Source organism: Theobroma cacao, chromosome 7, assembly GCF_053813885.1.
Source record: "Theobroma cacao isolate CCN51 chromosome 7, ASM5381388v1, whole genome shotgun sequence".
NCBI lineage: Eukaryota > Viridiplantae > Streptophyta > Magnoliopsida > Malvales > Malvaceae > Theobroma > Theobroma cacao.
The window spans coordinates 7,823,271-7,848,182 of record NC_142645.1 but is presented as its reverse complement, the minus strand read 5'-3'; the positions used below and the strand labels follow the sequence as shown (position 1 = coordinate 7,848,182).

Sequence of the window (24,912 nt, the reverse complement as noted above, 5' to 3'; positions counted from 1 at the left end):
GAATGATAATTTTAAGGTCTAACCTTGCTCTAATGGATGAATTTATGTGTGTAAGATGTATGCATATAGACATGAATGTATGTCTCAGTGCATGTATATATGCATGCATACAAGGCAATGATTTAATTTTGAGCCAATAACATCGCTAAAGTCGTGTAATTTGTTGTTGGCTGGTAGGTATGCATAATTATATACAAGAATGAATGTTAGAAAAACTTAATCTTGTTTGTTTATTATATTTTAAATTTATTATTTAAATATTTTTATTATTAATATTACTGAGATTTATCTAATCTTGAAGAATTTAATCACATCGAATAACTTGGATTAAAATTATTTTTTATTATAAATATATTAATTTTTATCCCATTTGTTAAAGTAAGATTTTCATTTATATTTAATGATTTTCATTGAAAAATATTTTGATTGATTTTAACAGTTTTGAATACTTTAATGGTTAATATTAAAAATATCAATTATATGTAAATAAAACGTTAATTATCTTTTATTTATAGATAATAAATTTTATATTTTAGAAATATTTTTATTTTACATATAATTATTATTTAAAAATAAATTTGAAAATAAGTATTTACGGACAGTACATGTGACAATAAATATTAATAATTATAAAAGAACCACTATTCAAAATAAATAATTATGAAAGAAGTAAAAAAAAATTAATTAATTATTTGGTCCATTAATGTTCATAGATCTCAATTCATACATATGCAAGATTCATAATTGGTCAAAGAATTAAAATAGTTTCTGTACCCGTGCATTTTCGTCAATTCAATCACTGTATTAAAAATCAAAGCAATTTAATTCATCGATTTTGGGAATTTGAGCAATTTAGTCCATTTCTAACGACGTCCAATTTTACTGTTACGGTGATAATGTCAAAATTGACCTGTCATGCCATGTGACATCGACATAATAATGACTTTTTTTAGTTTTTTATATTATTTTATTTTAACATAATGTAAGTTATTCATCCAAATCTAACTTGAGACATGAATTTTTTAAGAAATATTGAAAAATTTTTTTATAGAAAAGGAATTCAAATTTAATTTTTACAAAGAAGATAAATTAATATATCTATTATTCAATCAATTAATAAAGTAAGAAAATATTTATATATATTTATTAACACTATAAATCTTTTACACTTAAATATTTGACTTATTAATAAGGTATCATCTACACAAAGATTTATATTTTTTAAATATTTTTTTTAATTTAGTCTCTAAACACCTTAATTTTGTTCAATTTAATCTCTTTATTATACATTTTTGTTTATTTTAATCCAAATGACGCTGCACAGATTTTTTTCAAAAATTTTTTTTCTTAATCTACCACACCAAGTCATCATGTCGGTATTACGTCAGTATTGATGTCATCATTGTAACGGTAAAATTAGACACCATTAAAGAAGGAATTAAATTGCTTCAATTCTTAAAATCAAAAGACTAAATTACTTCGATTTTAAGTAAAATAGATTAAATTGACAAAAATACATAGGTACAGAGACTATTTGGATACTTTAGCTATTCATAATTCATAATCGAATATTATTCATGTAAAAGATGATGATAAATCTATTGAAAAATAATAGACCTTTCATATATCTCAAGTTTTAATTGTTAAAATATCCCTTCGACCTTTCAATTATGACAGTTAAAAACTTCTTTAACTTCTTTGCCAATAACAATACTTAAAAAAGATTTGGCTTGAATATTGCTTAAAAGATATTGTGCTAAACAAAAGATTTGAAAAGTTAAAAGAGCAGAATCACGATGACTAAAAATGATTTGTATCGTGTTTTCTTCAAAAGTTTCTCTCTTTCACATGAAGCAATAAGGTACTTAATATTGTAGTTGGAACGAGACACGAATCAAGGTGGTGTTACCTATGATATGATGCAGGAGCAATTGCAAAGCATTGCAAAATCAACTTCTAACTAATTTTTACATCAGCTGGTATCCTACAGTAACAGTATGCTTCAACAGTAATTTCAAACAACAGATTCCGTTTTGGAATATCCAGAAGAATAAAGAAAATAGAATAGCAGTTATGGAACGTTAAGAAGCTGTGTAATTACTAGTTCATATCTTGTGCTTTTTTGAAAAGAACAGTTCAAGTTTCACACCCACCTCCCACAAAAATGGTTTTCTAAAATGTGAACTAGACAGTACGGTTGATGTTTTTCTATCTAGCAAAACACTACTTTGTCTATTTTACATTTTTTATTTTAAAAAATAAAATTTTAATTTAATTATGGCAATCAATGAATTAAATGTATGAATGCGTAAAAAGTAACTTCAAACTTAATCAAAAGGCATTTAACAACCTTGTTATGAATGATAAAATTATTTACTGTTGTTTTTTTTAAGCAGAACTTAAGTGTTTAATTAGTACTTGTTGTTAAGACTGATGCTGATGTTACATTTTGACAAAGAATTGAAATATAATGAATGAGAAAATCTATCTGAACACTTGGATAAAATCCATTCTCAGGAAAAACCAAATTTCTTGAAGCATTCTTCATTCAATCCCTGAGTTTGTACCTTTTCTCCTGAACGCCTGTTACTCCCATTTGTATTTCTATGCTAGTTATGCTGCTATAATATCAATTGTAAGGATTTTCATGAGGAGATCACATAGGTCTTGATGATGCACAAGTCATAATATCAATGAATCAGTAATTGCTGGGAAATTTTGCCGAAGACTAACCGTGCTTAAAGCATGAAAATGTAAACAATGGCTATCTTTTGGATTATATATAATCGCCTATTGAGTTCTTAAATTTAACAAGAAAAAAGTTAGAATATTTTCATATGTTTTTATTTATTTAGTAATTAATTTAATATATTTAAATGGGATACATGATAATTTTCTAATTCTGTTTTTAGATTTTAAAAATTTCATTGAAGATGTGTATCAAAATAATTTTTAAATCTACCCTCTCTTCTTTATTTTATTACCCTTAAGCCTTTATTAAGGATAACAAATATATTGAGCCTATAATGCTTATTTTTATTTTTATTTTTTTGCTTTTCAAATTTCATTCTTTCAATATGCTTTTTTTTTTGGCAGTTAATAATTTTTTAGGAATATATGATCAAGAAAAAATCATATTTTCTTATTAAAAAAAACTCATATTTTCTAGTATTTTTCATTAGATTGTATTACAAGATTATTAAAATTCAGTGTTTATATGCCAATTAAGACAAAAATCTCATCTTCCACATATGAAATTTATAGAATTTTAAAGGACTTAGGAAAGACTTAAAGTAGATTGGAAAATGATATAAATAAAGGCCTGCAATAATCCACATTTCAATAATGCACATCTCTATTTGTTTCCTTTGTGACCGTAAATTAAAGTGCCATTAAATGTAAGTTGTAGGAATAAATGGCTTAATTTGATAAAGAAACATGACTTGCTTTTTTGTCAATGAATGACAATATTTAGTTCTAACCTTATTCTAATGGATGTATTTATGTGTGTAAGATGTATGTATATGGACATGTTTGTATATCTATGTGTGCATGTATATATACACACATACAAGGCAATGTTTTTATTTTGAGCAAATAACATTGCTTAAGTTTAGTAATTTGTAGTTGGCCGGTAGGTATATATAATTATATATAAGTAAGACTGTTAGAAAAACTTCTTTATCCATGAAAATAATTAGGGTAAAATACCCTCACCCTCTAAGTTTTGATCGAAGTTACACGAAGGTCCATTAGTTTTCAAAACGGACACTCCGTTCCAAAAAAATATTTTTCCCTGGATACATAAGTCTAGCCATTAGTATTTTTATCAATTTGATGACGTGACAATATTAAAAAGATAATTTTATATTTTATTAATTTTAAAAATTACTATTATATAATTTTATTATGTTTTTCTAATTTTTTTATTAATTAAAAAAAGGCTCCCATCCTGGGAGCACCAAAACTCCCCTCCCTTGGCCGATGCTCCCCTTTCTTGGGGCTATTTTTTTTTTATAAAAAACATAATAATAATTTTTAAATTAATAAAGAAAGGAAGGGCAATTAAGTTTTTTCATAATCTCTGTTAACGGTGTTCGCACTTTTAGGGTGAAATGTCCATTTCAAAAATTAATGGACCTGTTTGTAATTTTGATTAAAACTTAAAGGGTGGGAGTATTTTACTTAAATAATTATATTTGTTTATTATATTTTAAATATTTCTATTATTAATATTACTAAAATTTATCTAATCTGTAAGAATTTTGCAATCACTCAAGTCCAAGCACTAGTTCAACAAATTTTCAGGTTTAAACCAAGTAGTCGTCACTGGCATATATATCTTCAAAAGTTTTCCATCTTTGATAATTCTTTGCATACATAACACCATAAAAATATAGACATTTTATCAATTATGTGATGCATTCAAAACATTTCTTTTCAATATTAGAAATATTCTAATAAATAATATTTAACCTTATTTATTTATTCATTTCTTATCATATTGTTATATTGGTTAGTTTGTTAAGTGAATAAATCATAAATTGGAAATTAAAAAAAAAAAAGAGAAATTTTCATGGGAGACAAATTTATGTCTTATTTTATATAATTTTTTTTCTTCAATTGATCTTAATTAGTTGGTATTATATTAAATATTATAGTATTTTAATAGCAATAATTATAGGTGATATGATGCCTATGAAATAGTTGAATAAAAATAGTCAATTATTCTTTGTTGGGAAAAATAATACTACTCTAACTTTTAATGTGAAAATGCGACGGAAGGATGAGAAAAATATGCTCACAAAATTTTCCATCTATTTCAAAATCCTACCCTTTATATGATATTGAAGCTTTTCTTTTAATTCTGTCACGCACACAGCTTGCATGTGACATGAATTTCTTACTTTTGAGCTTTTTTCTTGGTAAACAAGAAGGAAAAAAACTTTCTTACTCCACTTCGATTTCGATCATGAAATTCGGGTCTGATAAGCATTTCCCAATAAGAAAATGGGATAGGATTCTTGCTTTTCATTCTAACACGGGACCAACACTTTTTCTTTTATTCCATTAATGTAGTTTTGATTCCACGCATTAACACTTGTGCTGTTCAAATTTCTCAACACAATCAATAAATTTGAGAAGACTTGACTTTAGATGCATTAATGGAAAACAACTCAAAAGATTTGTTGATTGACTTGAAAAAGAGATGTCCACTAGTGTTTTTATGTCCCTCGGCCTCAGCTGCAGCTCATGTTCAACTTCACCTCCCTAACATTTTTTTTTTGAAAGGCAGTATTTATTAATCACAAGAGATCTCGCAAGAGGAGATTACAAAAGGCATTTCAAGAATGCCATGCAAAAGAGTAGCAGATTACAAAAAAAGAGATCTGTTACTTCCAGCATTGAGGTACAAAGCATGACAAACAGAGGATGCAGTAAGAAATCATATTCAGAAGAAAAGACATAGGGGTAGTTGAAGGTTAACCAAAATAATAAAGCCTTTGCAATGGAGGAATAGTTCATGTACTCTCCCCCTGTTGGTTTTGAAAGTAGGCTTTGAAGTTTGAGTCTCTTAATACCCCTGCTTTGGCCAATCCGTCTGCAACCTTGTTGGCTTCCCTCATTACATGCTTGAAAGTGATTCTTGTGCTTTTACGCAAGAAAGTTTCAATGGCATTCGAAATATTTTTCATTTGCCAAGGGACTTTGCAGTGGTGTTGCACCCAATTGATAGCATTGGCAGAGTCGCTTTCCACAACTAGAGAATGAGTGGCGGCCTAGGGAGATGAAAAGAAGAAGCTGATTCCTTCCCGTATGGCATAAAATTCAGCAAAATTTGAGTCCTCAATACCAATGTTTTCAGAGAATGTTCCCCGAATGAAGCCATGGTGGTCCCTAATCACTCCTCCAATACCAGCAGGTCCGGGTTTGCCTTTTGCTGCGCCATCTATGTTGAGTTTAAGAGTTCCAGGTGGTGGAGTTGACCAATTGGTAGCCATTCTTTGGTTCTTCCTTTTAGTGTTGATGTTGGAGCAAAGAGGCTCCATGAGACATAGGTAAGCAAGAACATGGCCAAGTTCCCATTTCCTTCGACACCAAAGCATGTGGCGTAAAAGGGCGATGTCTCTCATTTTGTTTGGACTGAAGCTTTTCCTTTTAAAAATAACCTCATTTCTACTAAGCCAAAGTGTCCAAAGTGTTGCAAAGAAGGGCATTCTCCATGTATCTCTCTTGCCCGTAGGCATGGGAAGTTCAAACCATGCCTTAAAAAAAGACAAAACATCACCAGGTTGAACCCAAGTGATACCCCATAAGCAACAACAAGAAGACCATGTTTTCCAAGCAATGGTGTAATCAAAGAGGACATGAAAGGGAGTCTCGAGTTGAGAGGTGCAGAATGAGCAATTAGCGCCATCAACCGCAAGAACTCCCTGATGCATCAAAACAGATTTGGCAGCTATTTTTCCATGGAGGGTTTGCCAACAGAAAGTTTCAACTTTTTGGGGAGCGTAGCCAATCCAAACATTTTTCCAAAAACTTGTAGAGCTAGGGGGGGTACCATGGCTTGCTTTAATAAAAGAGGAAGGAGTGTAGAGACCACTAGTAGTTTTCTTCCACACCACTATATCTTTGTCAGTGGGGTGAGGTTGAAAATTCTTAATGAAGGTAGTGAAATCTCTCCACTAATTTTGCTCCCAGCTAAAAGGCTGCCTTCTTAACTTAACATCCCACCTCCAATTTCCTTCGACCCAGCTTCCTAATTCAGCAATCGTGGCTTTCTTGCTTATTGCCAGTGCATGAATGCATGGAAATTTGGTGGCCAGAGTGGAGTCGTCAGCCCACAAGTCTTCCCAAAAGCGGATGGTGGTGCCTTTACCGAGAGAGTAAGCAAACCCTTTGGTTACAAGTTCATGATATTTGTTTGCTGGGTCCATTGGCTTCATGATGTGATTCCAAAGGGAGGAAGGCTTGTGAGGTTTGTCAATAGGAATCAAACAATCTGGTTTCAACTTGTTTTTGGCAGATACAACTTGCCTCCATATCCTATCAGGCTCATTTGCATACCTTCAAAGCCATTTGTTGAGAAGAGCTCTATTTTTTAGCTCTAAATCAATGATTCCCAATCCTCCTTGAGTTTTTGGGTTACTAACAGTGGACCAGTTGACATAATGAATTTTTTTTTCTCGGAAGAACCAGACCAGAGAAAGTTTCTTTGAATAGCTTCAAGTTTTTGTTTGACCATGGTTGGAAGACGAAAAATGGGGAGGTAAAAGAGGGGGACGCTTGAGAGAACTGAGTTGATAAGTGTAAGCCTGCCTCCCATAGAGAGAAATTGTCCTTTCTAGCCAGCTAATCTTGAATTAAATTTGTCAATGATGGGCTGCCAAGTTCCCATTGAGCGAAGATTAGCTCCTAACGGTAACCCGAGATAATTCGTGGGGAGGGCTCCCACCTTGCAATTGATCATTGAAGCCCAAGAACTCAACAGAGAATCATCGATACCAATGCCCATTAGACAACTCTTAGAGAAATTGATTTTGAGCCTTGAAACTGATTGAAAAATTCGTAGAATCCTTGCAATATTTGTAATATGATCAGAGTGAGGTCTACAAAAAAGTAAGGTGTCATCTGCAAATTGCAGATGAGAAATAGCAATGTCAGAGTTCCCAATTTTGACTCCTTCAAAGACTCCCAGATTATTAGCCTTGTTAAGAAGGATGCTAAGAGATTCAACAACAATATTGAAGAGAAACGGGGAAAGAGGACATCCTTGCCTAAGTCCTCTTTGAGCAGAAAATTGAGCAGTAGGGTGCCATTCACAAGGATTGAAATGCTGGCAGTAGTAACACATTGCCTGATCCAACCTCGCCATCTTGGACCAAAATTCATGAGCTGCATGATTAAATCCAAGTAGTCCCATTCAACACTATCAAAAGCCTTTTCAAAATCAGCTTTGAACATGAGACTGCTTTGTTTGGTTTTTTTCATATAGTCAATAAGCTCACTAGCTATTAAGTAACAGTCAAGAATCTGCTTCCCTTCGGAAAAAGCAAATTAGTTTTCACTAATGACAGATCCGATCACCACTTTGAGCCTGTTAGCAAGAACTTTTGCTAAAATTTTATAGATGCAACCTACAAGGCTTATGGGCTTGAAGTGAGAGATCAAAGTAGGACTGCTTATTTTTGAGACCAAGGTAATGAAAGAAGAATTTATATTTTTGTTGAAATTCCCGGTGCTGTAGAAATTTTCCATAAAAGCAAGAATTTCTTCTTTGAAAAGTGGCCACTGTTTCTTAAAGATCTCCATGTTGAAGCCGTATGGGCCAGAAGCTTTGTTCCCATCACACTGTTGAATGGCCAAACAGACTTCTTCCTCAGTGAAAGGTGCTTCAAGGTTGCTATTTTGGTCAGCACTGAGTTGTCTAAATTGGCAATTAAACTCTTTAATTTTGAAGGTATCTTGCCTAAGAAAAAAAGTTTTGAAGTGATAGAGTACCTCATTTTTTATGCCGATGGGGTCATAGATAAAGGTCCCGTTTCTCTGTATCTGATGGATTGAGTTCTTTCTCCTTCTGTTTGAGGCTGTAATGTGAAAAAACTTGGTGTTACGATCACCTAATTTAGTCCATTGCAGTCGTGATTTTTGTAACTATGATTGCTCCTCTCGTTTGTACAGGTGCCAAAGTTTTGATTTAAGGTTGGTGTGGTTGGCTTTTTCAGGTACAGAGAGTTCCCTCTTTTCTGCTTCTTTTTCTAGGGTATCAATGTCGTTCTCAAGGATGGTGATCATTTTCCCATCTTCAGCATGATGTTGTTGTTGCCAAGCTTTCACTGAGAGTTTAAGCCTCTTCATTTTTCCAAAAAGACCACCAAAGCCACTATTTTCTTAATTGATCAGATCCCATGTGCTTTTCAAGAAAGCGACAAATTCCTTATTTTCGAGCCAGTGGGAAAATAGTCGAAAGGGTTTTGGACCCCAATTCCTTTGGTCAACAATGAGTGTGATGGGATTATGGTCAGAGAGGGATCTTGGGAGTACCTTCTGTAAAATCGTAGGGAAGCTGAGGATAATCTCGCTGCTGATAAGAAAACGATCGAGGCGGCATTTGGTTGGGGCCTCCCTATTATCTATCCACGTAAACAACCCTCCAGAAAGGGGAATATCAATAAGATTCATATCATTGATAAAATCAGAGAATTGAGCCATACCAGTGAGATCCAAGTTGTCTACTATTTTCTCATCAACAGTCTTGATGATATTAAAGTCACCACAAACACACAAAGGCCCCGTTATTTGACTTTTAAGCTCTAAAATTTCAACCCATAGACTAGCTCTTTCCACTGAGCAATTTGGTGCGTAGATATTCAGAAACGAACATGGGAAGTTGACAGGTTTTATGATACCCTCCCTAACATTGCCCCTTTCCGACAACCCTTGTTTCATACTTTCCTTTTTCTCGAGAAAATATGGGAAAGGTATTTAGGTTGTTGTTCCAAATCCTTTGCCCGCTTTTAGCGCTCTTGTATTTCCAGCTCCATTGTTCATTGAGTTTCCCTTCCTCTTCTCTTCATTCAGCTCATTTCTGCCTCCAAGAACAGAGAGCTGCCTTGCTTGAATTCAAAAACACCACTTCTCTGGATGATTATTGTGATGATTACCCAAGGACAAATTCTTGGAATGAAAGCACGGATTGTTGTTCATGGGATGGAGTCAGTTGCAACATGGGGACGGATCATGTCATTGGCATCGACCTTAGTAACAGTTGCCTTAACGACACTCTCCCTGTGAACAGCAGCCTCTTCCATCTTCAAAGACTTCAATGGCTCGATCTTAGTTCCAACAACCTTCATGGCTCTCTTCTTGAAAACAGCAGCCTCTTCCACCTTCAAGAACTCTAACGACTCAACCTTGCTCACAACAATTTCAATGGCTCTATCTCTTCGGAGTTATTTCATCAATCTGTGAGTTTGACCCATCTTAATCTCTGTTCTAATTCATTATGTGACTTAATCCCATATGAAATCAGTCTCCTGTCAAAATTGGTTTCACTCGATCTTTCAAGGAATGGTTATCTCAACTTGAGATTTGATAGTCAAGGTTTTGACATGCTTGCACGCAACTTAACTAAATTAAGAAACTTTATCATTGACTCTGTAGATATGTCTGATGCTGCAATTCCTTCCTTTATGAACTTGACTCCATCTCTGGAAAGCTTGAGTCTTACTGATTGTGAACTAGATGGAGAACTTTCAAGTGAAGTGTTTAGCCTTCCATACCTCCAGCACATAGATTTAGGTTGGAATCAAAATCTCACGGGTTATCTCCCTAAGACAGACTTGAGTAATGCCATTAAGTTGTTGGACCTTTCCTTTTGCCGTTTTAGAGGGTCAATTCCCGCATCATTTGGAAATCTCACTCAAATCATCTTTCTAGATTTTTCAAGAAATGATTTTGGAGGACAGATTCCTGATACTTTTGGAAACCTTAATAAATTGACTTTTTTGTCATTTTCTTTCTGCAATTTTTGTGGTCAACTTCCAACAACTATGTTCAACCTCACAGAACTTACCCACCTGGATTTGTCACATAATCGATTAGAAGGTTCCCTACCAAATCATGTTAGTGAGCTTCAATTGCTAGAAGATATTAGCATATCCAATAACCTTATAAGTGGTAGAGTACCATCTTGGCTGTTTACTTTGCTATCTTTGAGAAGGTTAGATCTCAGCTATAACAAGCTCACTGGTCCAATTGACCAAATTCAGAAGCCTAATTCTCTTGAATATATTGATTTGAGTTCTAATGACATTCATGGATCAATACCAAATTCCTTTTTTGATCTTGTGAGCCTTGAAACGCTTGATCATTCCTCAAACAACTTGAGTGGTGTCATCAAGTCAAATATGCTTGCAAAACTCAAAAATCTTACGGATCTTCATCTTTCAAATAATAGTTTACTATCTTTAAGCACAAGCGGCAATGATGTTAACTATTCCTTCCCTCAACTTGTTAAAGTGTCATTCTCTTCTTGTAGCATAAGACAGTTCCCAGGTTTCTTTCGAACATCAAATTTGGAGCTTTTAGATCTTTCCAATAACAAGATTCATGGTAGAATTTCCAAATGGGAAGCAGAAGGGTGGGAACGATTGAGTGTGTTGAACCTTTCTTACAACTTTCTGACCACCTTGGAGCAATTTCCAGCCGGAAAGAAAATTCAAGTTCTTGACCTTCAGTCCAACATGCTTCAAGGGCCAATTCTCTCAACGTGCTTGAATCTTCAAATTCTAAATCTAACACAAGTTTTGGTTGTATTCTTAATTTCGAAGAATAAATTGATCGAAAATATCCCTCAATTGATTTGCAGTTGGAGTTCACTTATGGTTCTTGATTTATCTAGAAATAACTTGATTGGAACTATTCCAGATTGTCTTGAAAATTTCAGCTATGCTCTCACGATCATGAATTCGGAGATGAATAATTTTTATGGCGAAGTCCCTGATTCTTTTACAAATAATATGTTGAAAAATCTTCTCCTCAATGACAATCAATTGGAAGGATTACCGCCGCGATCCTTGGCAAATTGTAGTTCTTTTGAAGTTTTGAATTTAAGGAACAACAAGTTAACTGATACCTTTCCCTATTGGTTAAGTTCACTGCCAAGGTTGCGAGTTCTTATTTTGCGATCCAATAGATTGCATGGTCCGATGCCCAATTCTATAGCTTCTTCTAACTTTTCTGCATTGCAAATAATTGATCTCTCACACAATGAGCTCTTTGGCCCCTTGCCAGCAAAATTCTTTCACAATTTGAGAGCAATGAAAGATGTACCTAAAGACAGATCGTCGGAGTCATTCTTGTACAAGAATCCGAATGCTCAAATTATGTATGCTTATGACTATCACCAAACTGCTGTAAATATAACAACAAAAAGAATGGAGATTGAGTTGGTGAAAACCTTAATCATTTTTACATCCCTAGACTTTTCGAACAATTTATTCAGTGGATAAATTCCTGAGGAACTCGGAGAACTTATTTTGCTCCAAGCACTCAACTTGTCTAACAACAACTTGACTGGTCCTATCCCACCATCTTTCGGAAACACGATTGCACTTGAATCATTAGATCTCTCGTCAAACAAGCTTGGTGGTAGAATTCCTTCCCAATTGACGAATCTGACATTCCTTGCAGTGTCAAATCTTTCACAAAATGCTCTTGTGGGACCAATTCCCCATGGGAAGCAATTTGATACTTTTGAGAATGATTCTTATAGCAGAAACTTGAGATTGTGTGGCCTCCCACTGTCAAAGCAATGTGGCAACGATGAGGAGCCAAAACTGCCGGTACCAATGCCTAAGGAAGATGAAGGTTTTGAAATAGCCTTTATTTGGAAAGTTGTAATGATGGGCTATGGATGTGGAGTGGTGTTAGGATTGAGCATGGGATACATTGTGTTCACAACAGGAAGACCATGGTGGTTATCAGAATGGTTGAGAGAGATTGGCAAAACAATGTTACTAAGTGGATTCGCAGAAACAGAGGAAGACGAAACTAGCACTACATCCACATCATGCATAGGTGAGTTTTTTTTGCCAAAGTAGAATTACAACAAAGTTCTTATTGCTTTTGTAATCTACAATTGATTTTTCCTTTCTTTTTTTCTACTTGTCAGGGTGGCTTTCGTACTGAATCTAATGCACCCTGCTTCTCTACCATCTGGCTTTTCCATGGCAGTGGTTTGAACAATTCTACATGTTCTTAGTGGATAATTTGCGTTTCATGTTCAGCAGCTTTTAACTGAAGTTTTATATGGAAAAGACTAGTTTTGAAGAATTTTTTTTCTAAATTTAGGATTTGTATTGAAAATGTTGTAATTTGCAAGACTAAATAAAAATGTTCCAATGCTTTTTTTACTCTTTTTTTAATTAATTTTTTGAATTTTGTTTGCTACTTTACACATGGACCCCACAATAAGTCACCAACTTTCCTTTCCGATCCGTAATCTCAGTTGCCAGGAGACAAGAGCCGAAAGCCTGGTGCCAATGTCGAAGCAGAGCCACCATCACTTTGACGGATGTTGGCTGCATCGTCTGCGAAGACTTTTCGATGAGATTAAAGTGATTGCAGTTGGGACCTCTTGAGGGTTCATGTTGGTTTACTCTTGCGTGGTGATTTGATTCATAGACAGGTAATTTTTCCTTTTCTTTGATGTCTTTTTTGATTCATCTTGGTTTGGTTGTTATTGCTATTTGCTTTGGAGGTTGCTTTATAGCAAAATTATGTAATTGATTAAATGAACATTGACTGGAATATAATGTTAATTACTTCATATAAAAGTGTCGTAACATGCCGGGTCTAGGAACCCGACTGCTAGACGTAGGCGAAAATAAAATAACTAGAAGTTGCCACCAATCGTCTTTTCTAGGTGCGATTGGTCACCTAGTAACTCGGTTCTAATAGACGAAATCTTAAACTAATTTTATATCCGTCAAAAGAACGAGAACTAATCTACGATTTTTAGAGATGGGTTCGAGAGTGCGGTTACGCACAGAGAAGGGTTAGCACCTCCGTGGCTCCCATTCCACGAACGGTACCATTTAATCTTAAGTTATCCTATTGTAGCCCACATTGATTTTATTCCTATGTTTCCTTAATCTTTGCTTATTAGCTGATTGAGTCTTTTATTCGGTTTCGTGGGTGCGCATGATGCAATCATAAAATTATGTTATGACTTGTTCAATTTTAAATGATGGGGTCAGTAATATTTTATTGAAAAATCATTCGTAGACTATCCCAACACTTTGGTGAAGTTTCGAAGTTTTCCTCACCTAGGGATATCCTCGATAAGAACTCGTCTCCACGAGTTCTCTGAGAAAATCCCATCATCGTAATTCCCACCCCATTGATAAGATAGATGTGGCATGCTTATGACAAGATAAAATGATGATATCTACATGAACACATTTATTAGTTTAGTTGGTTCGTAATTCATTCAATTATATGTTTAATAGCTTAAGATGATTTATTACCTTGTTCATATATTTATTATTGTTTATTATTATATATATTTTTTAATGTATATTATTTTTTTACAATGATTATTTGAGTTAATGGGTATTAGAGTATAGAATTCGGATTCATTCTGATGCTTCGGTGAGAATCTGTCTTGAACTTTATGTAAATTTATTTTTTAATATATATTATTTTTTAACAACGATTATTTGAGTTAATAGGTTTTGGAGTATAGAATCCGGATTTATCCCGACGCTTGGGTGAAAATCCGTCTCGAACTCCACACCCAAGAAATCCACCCTAAAGAGGCAACTCTTTGCCTTTTTTTAAGGTGAAATTCTATTATTGGATAACTCAAAATAATCATTTCATTTTTTTTATAATTTTTATCATGTATCTAATTTTTATCTATTATATTTATCTATTTATTATATATATTCTTACCTTAACTAAATATATCCTCACAAGGTATTTTGATTTATAGATTTACTTTTTATTTATGTATACTCTATTTAGCAAAAATCATCCTATTTATAAATTATTTTCAACTTCCAATACTTCCCAACTCAATATTGGGTCAGTTAATATGTCCATGTAAACAATAAAAGAAAAGATCTTACCTTGTTTGGGCTTGGACAAAAACCCAAAATAATTGATTTGTTTGGAAGCACCCAAGCCCGTGTCCTCAGCCCACCGTGCTTCCTAAAACACTCCAATCTGGAGCTCCAGCAGCAACTCTCCTCTTTTTATCTAATTATTTTCCTCTGCTCTTTCACCAGCTCTCTTTCCTCACTCAAAACCTTCCTCTTTTGCCTTTCTAACTGACTAGCGATAACCCCTCTTTCCTCTCCTACTGGCGACGCACCCAAGAACCTCCTCTTTTCTTACTAGTACCGCACCCAAAGATTCCCTCTTTTCCTTTACTCCGACAGCTGCACCCTCTCCTATACTCTCCCTACCATCGCTGATCGATGGACCTAGACCCCAAAACCTCCATTTCTCTACCTAGACCAGACCTCTTACCCCCTTTGCCGATGACCGATATACCAAACCGAAAAATCTTGGCTTCCACTCTCCTTTAGCTGGCCCTCTAAAGATCCAGACCGTCCCTAGAAAGCCCAAAAACACCAATCCCTCACTACCCACTACCCCTCTCATTTTTTTTTTCTCTTTTGTGTTTTTTTGTATTTATTTTTTTGATTTTTGATTTTTTGTATTGTTGTGGGTTGTGGTTCCAACTGCTAGAGGTTTAGGATTTTTGGTGGTTTTTGTGTTTTTTTTTTGTTTTGAAAAATTGGGTTTTTTGGATCGTTTTCTCTCTGATTGTTTTTTTTGCTATGTTTTCTAGCCTTCAAGATCTCTCCAGCCTCAGAATTTTAGGGTTCTTATAGAACTTGGTTGTCCAAATTTTTGGACAACCAGAGGAGGTAATCATGCTCTATTCAACATGAATCTCGGATGGGTGGCCTTCAAGTCAATAGCAAATCCGCTGGAAATGATCTTCAAATCTCGACCACCGGAGGAGCATTTAATGCTCTGTATTTTGTTGAAAACGGAGACCAAGCGTGTGTCACAGCTCAAATTTTAGAGCCATGACTGGCGCATGGGCCCAATGGGCATAGCCCACTAAGCCCAAGTAAGCCTATTTATGTGACTCTATTCACCGATTTCATCACTCGTTCTTACAACCGTATTCCATAATTTTATCAACAAGTATTTCAATACTTTTCCATCAAAACCAAATGTTCACATTTATGATTCAAATAATGTCATTCGTGCCATCTCGTAGTGGCAACATTAATCAACATAAACGTCTATTGCTTAAGATATATATATCTTAACAATTTACATCAATGTATATATGTTCAACGAAAAGGACTCTAGACTTCCAGCGGAGTGACCATAGTGAAGGTGCAGCTATTGAGATGCCATAGTACTTACCAAGAAGACAAGCATATGTGTGCAACTCAAACTAGGTTCCAATTACCTCCAAATTTGAAAACATGAATTTTAAAAATGTGAGCATAAAACTCAGTGAGTGAACATAATAAGAGAACAAGCAATCAATAGGAAGAATTTGGAAATCATGATGCACTTGTTTTGAAAACAATGCAATTTGGTTTAATTTCTTTCTTAAATCCCCTTGTTTTGGACATTGATCAATGGACTCTTAGTATTGCAAAGACCCATGCTCAATCATGAAGATAAGGGAGTGAAGGAAATTATATCAGAACCCGAGCAAGGTAACAACGTGACAGCACGTTTCTCACTTCAGCAAAAGGCATTCTTGGTTTGCATATGGTTCAGTTTTTCAAGTATATCTTCCACTACATAGGTCCAATTGACATGCTTGTTAGGTCATTAGAAAGCTAAGAGGTAGGGCTACGACTTTAGTGTTTACCACTTTGCCTAGTTCTGATCAAAAGGTGGTCAAAATTGCTGTCAAAATGACAGCACTGCACCACCACTAAGAATTTCTAGCTGCAACGAGAATCCATTTCGCTACAGCCAAATTCCTTGTTGCAATGAACACTAATTTGACAATACTCAGCAACTTTCAAAGTTCAACATGTAAGATTCACATATGCAAAACCATATACCTTTACTCATAAACTTCCTATAACACACATATTTACATATGTATATTTATATATACCCAACATCATCATGCACACCATCCCATCATTATCAGCTCATGCACACTCCCTACTCGCACATGGCTGGGTCATCACCGGGTTATGCGTACTCCCTACTCGCATATAACCGTGTCATCACCGGGTTATGCGCACTCCTTACTCGCACATAACCAGGTCATCATCGGCTTATGCGCACTCCCTACTCGCACATAGCCGAGTCAATATCATTACACAATAATATATTCATACGTGTATATATATATATATATATCAACATAATATAGCAGTATATGAATCCATAATAGCCACATATCACAACACAAAGATAATTATCAAGGGCTTGTTCCCAAGGCACCCATTTTTAAGAAAAGTTTGATAAAATCATTTAATGTCTTGTGCAAACACATTCACATTCCCAAAAATACTTTGAAATGCAAGTTCACTCACCGGTCTTATTGTTTCTTTTGCTTGACTCTAACCTCAACTAACACTCCAAATGGACATGTGAGGCCTTGTTGGAACCTATACACGCACAATAGCATCACAAATCAACTTAATCCACATAACCATATTTCTAAAAGCTATCTCCTAAATTATGTTCTACTAGTTATTCCTAGCTAGCTTCCAACTACCAGTAAGTGGCTATCTATTTTCACCATTCTAGTCACACTAAAATGAATAGACCAACTACAAAACACTCACAATTCTAGCCACTAGCCATTCTCAACAACTAAAAAAAAATCAACTCAGTTTCATTACTCACCTTGGTAGCTTTGTAATCGAATTCCTTTTCAAAAGCTTTCGAATTCTTATGAAAAATCTCTCTCTTTCTCTCTCTAGAATGTCCAACTAGTGAGAGAAGTATTAAGGAAAGGCTTTTGAGGGTTTTAAGGTAAAAGAGTAAGAGAGCACAAAGGACTTTGCGAAAAGGTGCACAAAAGCATGAAAATTGGGGTTAACGTGAGAAAATCTATGGAGATTTCAAAGCAAGCTCCCATGGAAGGTAAGAAAACATGAGAAAGGAAGAAGAAGAAGAAAAAGTTGTTGGAAATTTGAAGAACTTGCTAGAAACTTAGATATTTATGCCTTATGTTTATCCATTTTATCACGTAATTACCAAAATGCCCTTAACAAGGTCATTTTGTCTTCTTCCTATCCTTTGTGCAATCTTTTTATTCTTTTGACACTGGGACAAGGTCCATAATGATCTAAACTACTCGGGTTTAAAAAAACTTAAAATTTTGACTTGATGTGCAAAATGACCATTTTGCCCCTACCGTGGAAATTATCATTATTTTTATTTTCCTCATTTATTTACCATCATAAACATCATTTATTCATTCCTTAGGCCTATATAGACCTTAATAGCATAAAAAAAACCCACTCGTAGGAGCCTACCAAGAGAAATTATGAAATTACCCCTGGTCCTCATTATCGCGTCTACTTCTAGTTAAGTTTATAGAGGTCGAGATTTCATAGGTTCACTTCTGAATTACGCTTTTAACTTAGTAATCAACCTCAATTGGCATCCGTAAACTTTATTAGCCACCATATCAAAGTACAGGGTACTACAACGTGCTTCAGCCCCTTCTTTTTTTTTATTATATTATATTATTATTTATTTTTTTTGGTTAATTTTGAATGGGTGTCTACAAAAGTATAATTATGCATTTCCTTATCTAAATAAGTTACATTTTTATTTTTAATTCTTCAAAAAATTATTGCTTTTTGCATGTTTAGCTTCTAGAAGCAAGTAGTAGAAGCAACAATAAAAATTGTAGCTTGATGAATTTCAATTTATTGAATATTGTTGGATTTATTTATGTGTTTAGTTTTTTAATTTTATCTTCAATGAATGATACAATTGTAGAAAGTGCAAAGTGAAATGAACAAAATTGGTGTGTTTTGTATTGAATGTGCCTTTTTAACTGATGAGTCGAATGAAGTCTTCTTATGTTAACATGAGTTGGATCTAAAGTTATTAGGTTGATGTCAGTTAGAATTAAATCGCGGTTGAAAATGAACTCATTTGTTTAATATCTAGGATTGCATCATAAAGTTAAGAAAAATGTGACACAAGATATAGGCTCAAAGGAAAACTGTGTTGTCATACCTGATGTAATTACTCCTTTTGATGGGTCTGATATATAGGTGAGTCTTTGATTAAATGTGTAATAGTTGTTCTGGAACATGGCAAGAACCTTGCTTGTTTATGTAATGGAGAAGTAAAGCATTAGATTTATGTATATTTTGGATATGTTACCAAGGCTGGCCCTTGGGTGAAGCCACCCAAGCAAGGGCTTTAGGCCCTCAATTTAGGGAGGCCTCAATTTTAGAGAAAATTTATAATTTATAATAATTATAATATAATTAATTATATTAAAAATATATAAAAATTAAAAAATTATAAAAGTAAAAAATAATTAATAAAATTATTTGTTCTTTCACTTTTTTAATTATGTGCCTAATAAATCTCAATTTTCTATTACTTTCTTATTTCTAAAATGCTATTAATTCTTAACTATATTCTCTCATTTTCAATAAACTAACAGTCATATGTATTTAATAATCTCCAACAACTATTTTTTTCTCACTTATTTCTCTTATTTTCAATCAACGCATTTAATGATTTCCAACAACTATTTTTTTTCTATATATAAAATCAATTATTTTTTTAATGTATAATATCTACTTTTGAAATCTTCCTTTTTCATTTGCTCTTTCTTTCTTTAATTTTAATTTTTCTCCAAAAAATACACAACAAATCTAGTCTTTTATTATCTTCATAAAGCTGTGAGCCTCATTTGAAAGAAAATTGCCTTAATCTTGAATGTTCTTTAAAATATAATAACTATTCTGACATTGATGGTTTCGATTTATTTTCAGAATTAAAAATTTTAAAAGAAATTATACAAGAAGAAAACAGTCCAATTGACATACTTAATCATATAAGAAGACTCGATTCTTTTCTAAATGTATATATTGCTTTTAGAATAATATTAACAATTTCAATAAGTGTTGCTTCAGGAGAAAGAAGTTTTTCAAAACTAAAATTAATAAAATCTTATTTAAGATCAATAATATCTCAAGAAAGATTAAATGGATTGGTTATATTATTAATTGAAAAAAAATATTAGAAAAATTTCATTATAAAAGTTTAATTAAAAATTTTGCATCTCAAAAAAGCTAGAAGAATAAAATTTTAATAATTTTTTTAATTTCAATTAACAAAAGCTCCATTTGAATATTTCACTTTAAACCTTTGATCTTATTGGGTTGCCTCTGTATGTTACCAGTTATGGAATGTTAATAAGTATGGGTACGTATACTGCATCAAGCATTGATTTTAATATATTTATATAAATCATTCAATAATATTTCAATAACTCATGTTTTCAAAACAATTAAATTATTAAATTATTGGGTACTGTATTAGCATCAACCTTATTCTAACTCATTTTTGATGGGTCGGGCAGGGGTTGACATTTTCTACTCCTATACAAACACTGTTATACTTGGCTTTCCATTTTCAAGTTGATGCAGTAATCTCATACTTACACCACTAGGCTTTGTGCATTTCTCTCTTTACTGCGTTTCTTGTTTATATAATTATTATTAAATTAAATACTTAAATACATTTGAGGGCACACATTGAATCACCTATTTAAAAGTCATTCAAGGACAGTTTTTTTTTTTCTCAAAAGACTGGGCGTAGTCTTCACTCTCGAAAGCTATACAATGACCCTTTGCTCAAGTTGTTAAGGGTCAATGGAGACAAAAGTATTTATGGTATGATTTTAACATGCATGCAGACAACAGTCAAGGCGCTTCAAGCCTTTCCTTTGTAACACGGCATTTGCCCATCTTGTTTGATATTCCTTTATGAATTGCCTCTCTTCATCTTCTGTCACTATTTCCCTTTTCATTTCTTCCTCTTGATTTCAATGCTTAAAAATTACATGAGCATCAGTCATACATCAATAAGCATCATTAAATTAAATTTTTAGATAGGTTCTTCTAATCTCATATTTCAGCTTGATGCAATAAGTAATCAAAAGTTGTCGTGTGAGCATGCATGAATCTATATTTTGTATAAGATTTTATCAAATTTATGGATGGCATAATAAAAATGGTCTCTTTAATAATTTTTTGTTATGCACGGAAAGAATAAGGATAAAAGGGTTGAAGTATAGATTTGATCCTTATTGTTGAATTAATTATTCAAAAATTACATATATATATATATATATTTTTTTTTTTTTTTCATACGTAAGAAAAGGGATTAACGTGAGCTAAGAGCTAAGGGTTCATATGACAATTAATTAACTTTGTTGAGTGAAGACTACGTCCAATCTATTGAGAAACAACTGTATGAAAGGGATTGAATTCTTATCCATGGGTCGGGTGGCCCACTGGCTTGACCCAATTTTATAGATTCCAATCTTGAATTCTTCAATGAATTTTTTATTTTTTTTATCACCTCATGTGAGTTAAATAGTACATACGAAAATGATTTTGAGCCTGCGTTTTTATGCTAGGAAAATTGAACATAAAATTTTGGATTAATTTTAGATGTAAAACTGAAAAACTTCAAAAAATAGGGGCCTTTTAGGGAGAATTTCAGTTAAATTATCTGATTTTTATTTTTTAATTTTTAAAAAAATTATATAACTAAAATATGAAGTTTACTTTAATTTTTTGTTAATAAACAGGAACGAAAATTAAATGCTTACTTCAATTATCATCTCTCTGTCTCAAAGTCCACTTTAACAGATTGTCAAAATAAGAACATAGTGTCTAGATTGAAAAAAAATTGCATATTGAGTATTTGGCTCAATATAATTAAGTGCATATATTTCCATATTTAAAAAATTACTTCAATCAATTGATAAAAGTAAAGTTTATATATATTCTTGCATAATGACATCCCTTGCACTCATGTTCTTGCTTGAACATTATCCAAGTAACATCAAATGAGAATTCAAGAAAAATATGCAAATCCTACTAACGTCTCTAATGGGATAGGATTCAACGACCTTCATGCTTTCCATTCTAACACCTTCATGTCCCCACTTCTCCAATACGTAGTTCACTTCTCATGTCCCTCAGCCTCAACCACAACTGATTTTTAAGTTCAACTCCCTCACTTGTCCCTCAGCCAACTTACAGGTTTGGATCATCATTGGACTCTCCTTATGTTCCTCATTTTTATGTTCTTCAGGTTGTGTAAAATAATGTTCTACATCAACATTCATCATCACAAAATAAATAATTGTGCTTGTTTTCTATTAAGAAAATGTTGTATTTATATATTTTACACTTTATAAATGAAAGTATATGTTGTATTGGACACTATTAGCATCAACCTCATTCCAACTCACTTTTGAGGGGTCGGGCAGTGGTTGACATTTTCTACTCCTATGCAAACGCTGTTATACTTGGCTTTTCGTTTTCAATTTGATGCATTAATCTCATACTTACACCAATAGGCTCTGTGCATTTCTCTCTTTACTGTGTTTACTGTTTATATATCTATCATTGAATTAAATACTTAATTACATTTTTATTTACAGTCAGCATTTAAGGGCACACATTGAACCCTTACTTATACGTCATTCAAGAAAAGTAAAGAGTTGGCGTAGTCTTCACTCTTCACTCCCAAAAGCTATACAATGACCCTTAACTAGCTCAGGTTAAGAGTCTATGCAGACAAGTCTATATGGTACGATTTTAACATGTATGCATACAACGCTTCATGCCTTTTCTTTCTAACAAGGTAATTTGCCCTTCTTGTTTAATTTCCTTTCTGAATTCCCCCTCCTCATCTTCTGTCACTATCTTCATTTCTTCCTCTTGGTTTGAATGCTCAAAAATTACTATTAGCATGAGTCACATATCAATAACAATCTATAAATCATTAGATTGGTTTTTCTTAGCATATTTGTCAGTTTCATGTGGCAAGTAATTAAAGTTCATTTGGTAATCGAAAAATAATTTTTTTAGATAAATTCGATTTGACAATTCGTGTCTCTGTATCTTAATTATATTGTAGAATATTAACAATTTTATAAGTAAATACGAATATGACACGATTAACTAATCGGTATTAGCATCTAAAACACATATACAAATACGTATAATAATCGTGTACTATGACTCGACATAATTAGCAAATTTACTAAACGTGTCGAGTTTTAAGTTTTATACGTCATGACATGATTAAAAAATAATTTGTTTAGATATATTGGACTTGATAATTCATATTTCTGTATTTTAATTGTATTGTGTAAATATAGAATATTAACAATTTTATGCGTAAATATGAATACAATATGATTAACTAATCAGTGTTAGGATTTGAAACACATATACAGATACATATAATAAACATATAACATGACTCGATACGGTTAACACGTTTATTAAACGTGTCGAGTTTTAAGTTTTATATGACACAACATAATTAAAAACACTATAAAATAATTAATACGATTCAATTTTTAACACGTAACAAGATTAATATACGATTAAATTAAAGGCCTATAATTTAAATATAATTTTATTATTCAAATTTAAAATCAATAATCATAAAAAATTATAATAAGATAATAATATCATCAAATATAATGAAATTCTACATAAATACAATCCATAAAATCCATTATCCTAATAAAATAGTTTCTTACTACTAAATTAAGTAGGTTGATAAACATGTCCACTTATAAAGGTTAGACATAATAACATGATTAATACAATTAATTAAATGAGTTTAAACGTTTTAATTGTATTCGACAAGATTACGACAAGAAACACGATAAAACTAAACTCAAATATGATTAACTCCATGTCTTCTTGTGTTGTGTCTAAAATTGTCAAATCAAGGATAAACTGCCAAAAATATTTTATATTGTTTAGATCATATAGTAAAAAATATTTTTCATCAGCACCATCTTCAAAAGGTTTTCCATCTTCATAATTTTTAACCACGACACCATAAAAATTAACTCTTTTTATTTATTCATTTTGTTGGTATATACCCTTGAGTCAATTGGATTGGTCAAGGAATATAGATTGTCATTTAATTTATACTTAATCGCATAACTATATGTGATAGAGGTTGTCTTTCATGTTAATTCAATAATAATGAGTTATTAAGTACTAATTGGATGAAACCCATGCAACATAAAGGCCTTGTAAGAAAATTGTAAAGTTGTTACAATTATGAGATCACTATGCATCAAAGTCATATTCCTAAAATTGTTCATGGTCATTGTATTGCCAAGACAAGGCATTGACAATGCTTAAAGACTGGTACATGTTAAGCCTCCTTACTTGGAAAGTAAGCAATCGATCTCATATATTAAATAATATGGGATACTTGAGGATAACATGTGGGTGCTTGTTAAAGAACAAGTTCACTGAGCATGACCTGCTATGAGAATTCCATTTGGTATTTTACTCAATTGTTTATGGAATATGTTCTCACATGATAGTTGTGCAACTAGTCCTTAAACTTGAGACACTAGGTCATTTTGTATGGAAAATGACATATTTTGATTTCATCTCTATGGGTCTTGAGGTGACTAGATGCTTAAACAGTGTTTTTAGGTATGCCATGAAGCATGTGAAGGTGAATGAATACTCAAGATAGGATTCATCACCCCAAGTGATACGAGGGGATGTATCTCACTTGTTTTCAATTCTTGATTAACTTGTATAAAATATTTGACCAAAGCATGATGAATTTGAGAAAAATTAGTTTCCCAAATTCATTAAGTTAGTTATGAATTAATTATGAGAACTAATATGGAATGTTATAAGTAAACATTGAGCCATGCTTTATGACATATCTAAGATATTTGATGGAAGGATCGTATTGCACTAAGAGGCTTATCACTGAAGAGCTTTGTTAAATTCTTTAATTGACTCTCTTAATATATGGGTAGTCATGATGTATTGCTAGATGTTGCCATAATCTATAAATATAAATCAATTATCAAATTAATATTTGATTAGGATTTAAATTTATTGTCAATATGTTAGAAGCTTAATGGGTCACACATATTAAGTGACATGATTGAAATTAAATAAAGATAATTAATTAAGTTAGACTTAATTGAAAAGATCAAAATAAAGTGAAAAATTAATTAAGTTCACAAAAGCTTAATTAAATTAAAATACAACTATGATATTTAGGGCTACAACTTAATTTAGCAATATAAATATGTTATATTAGCAAACTAAAACTCTAAACCTCCAA

The 24,912-nt window shown here is 32.7% G+C and overlaps 1 pseudogene; it reads left to right on the top strand.

The window, feature by feature from the left end:
• The first annotated feature begins 10,097 nt into the window (after positions 1 to 10,097).
• On the top strand, positions 10,098 to 12,559 carry LOC148761597 (receptor like protein 27-like; annotated as a pseudogene).
• Positions 12,560 to 24,912: the final 12,353 nt, after the last annotated feature.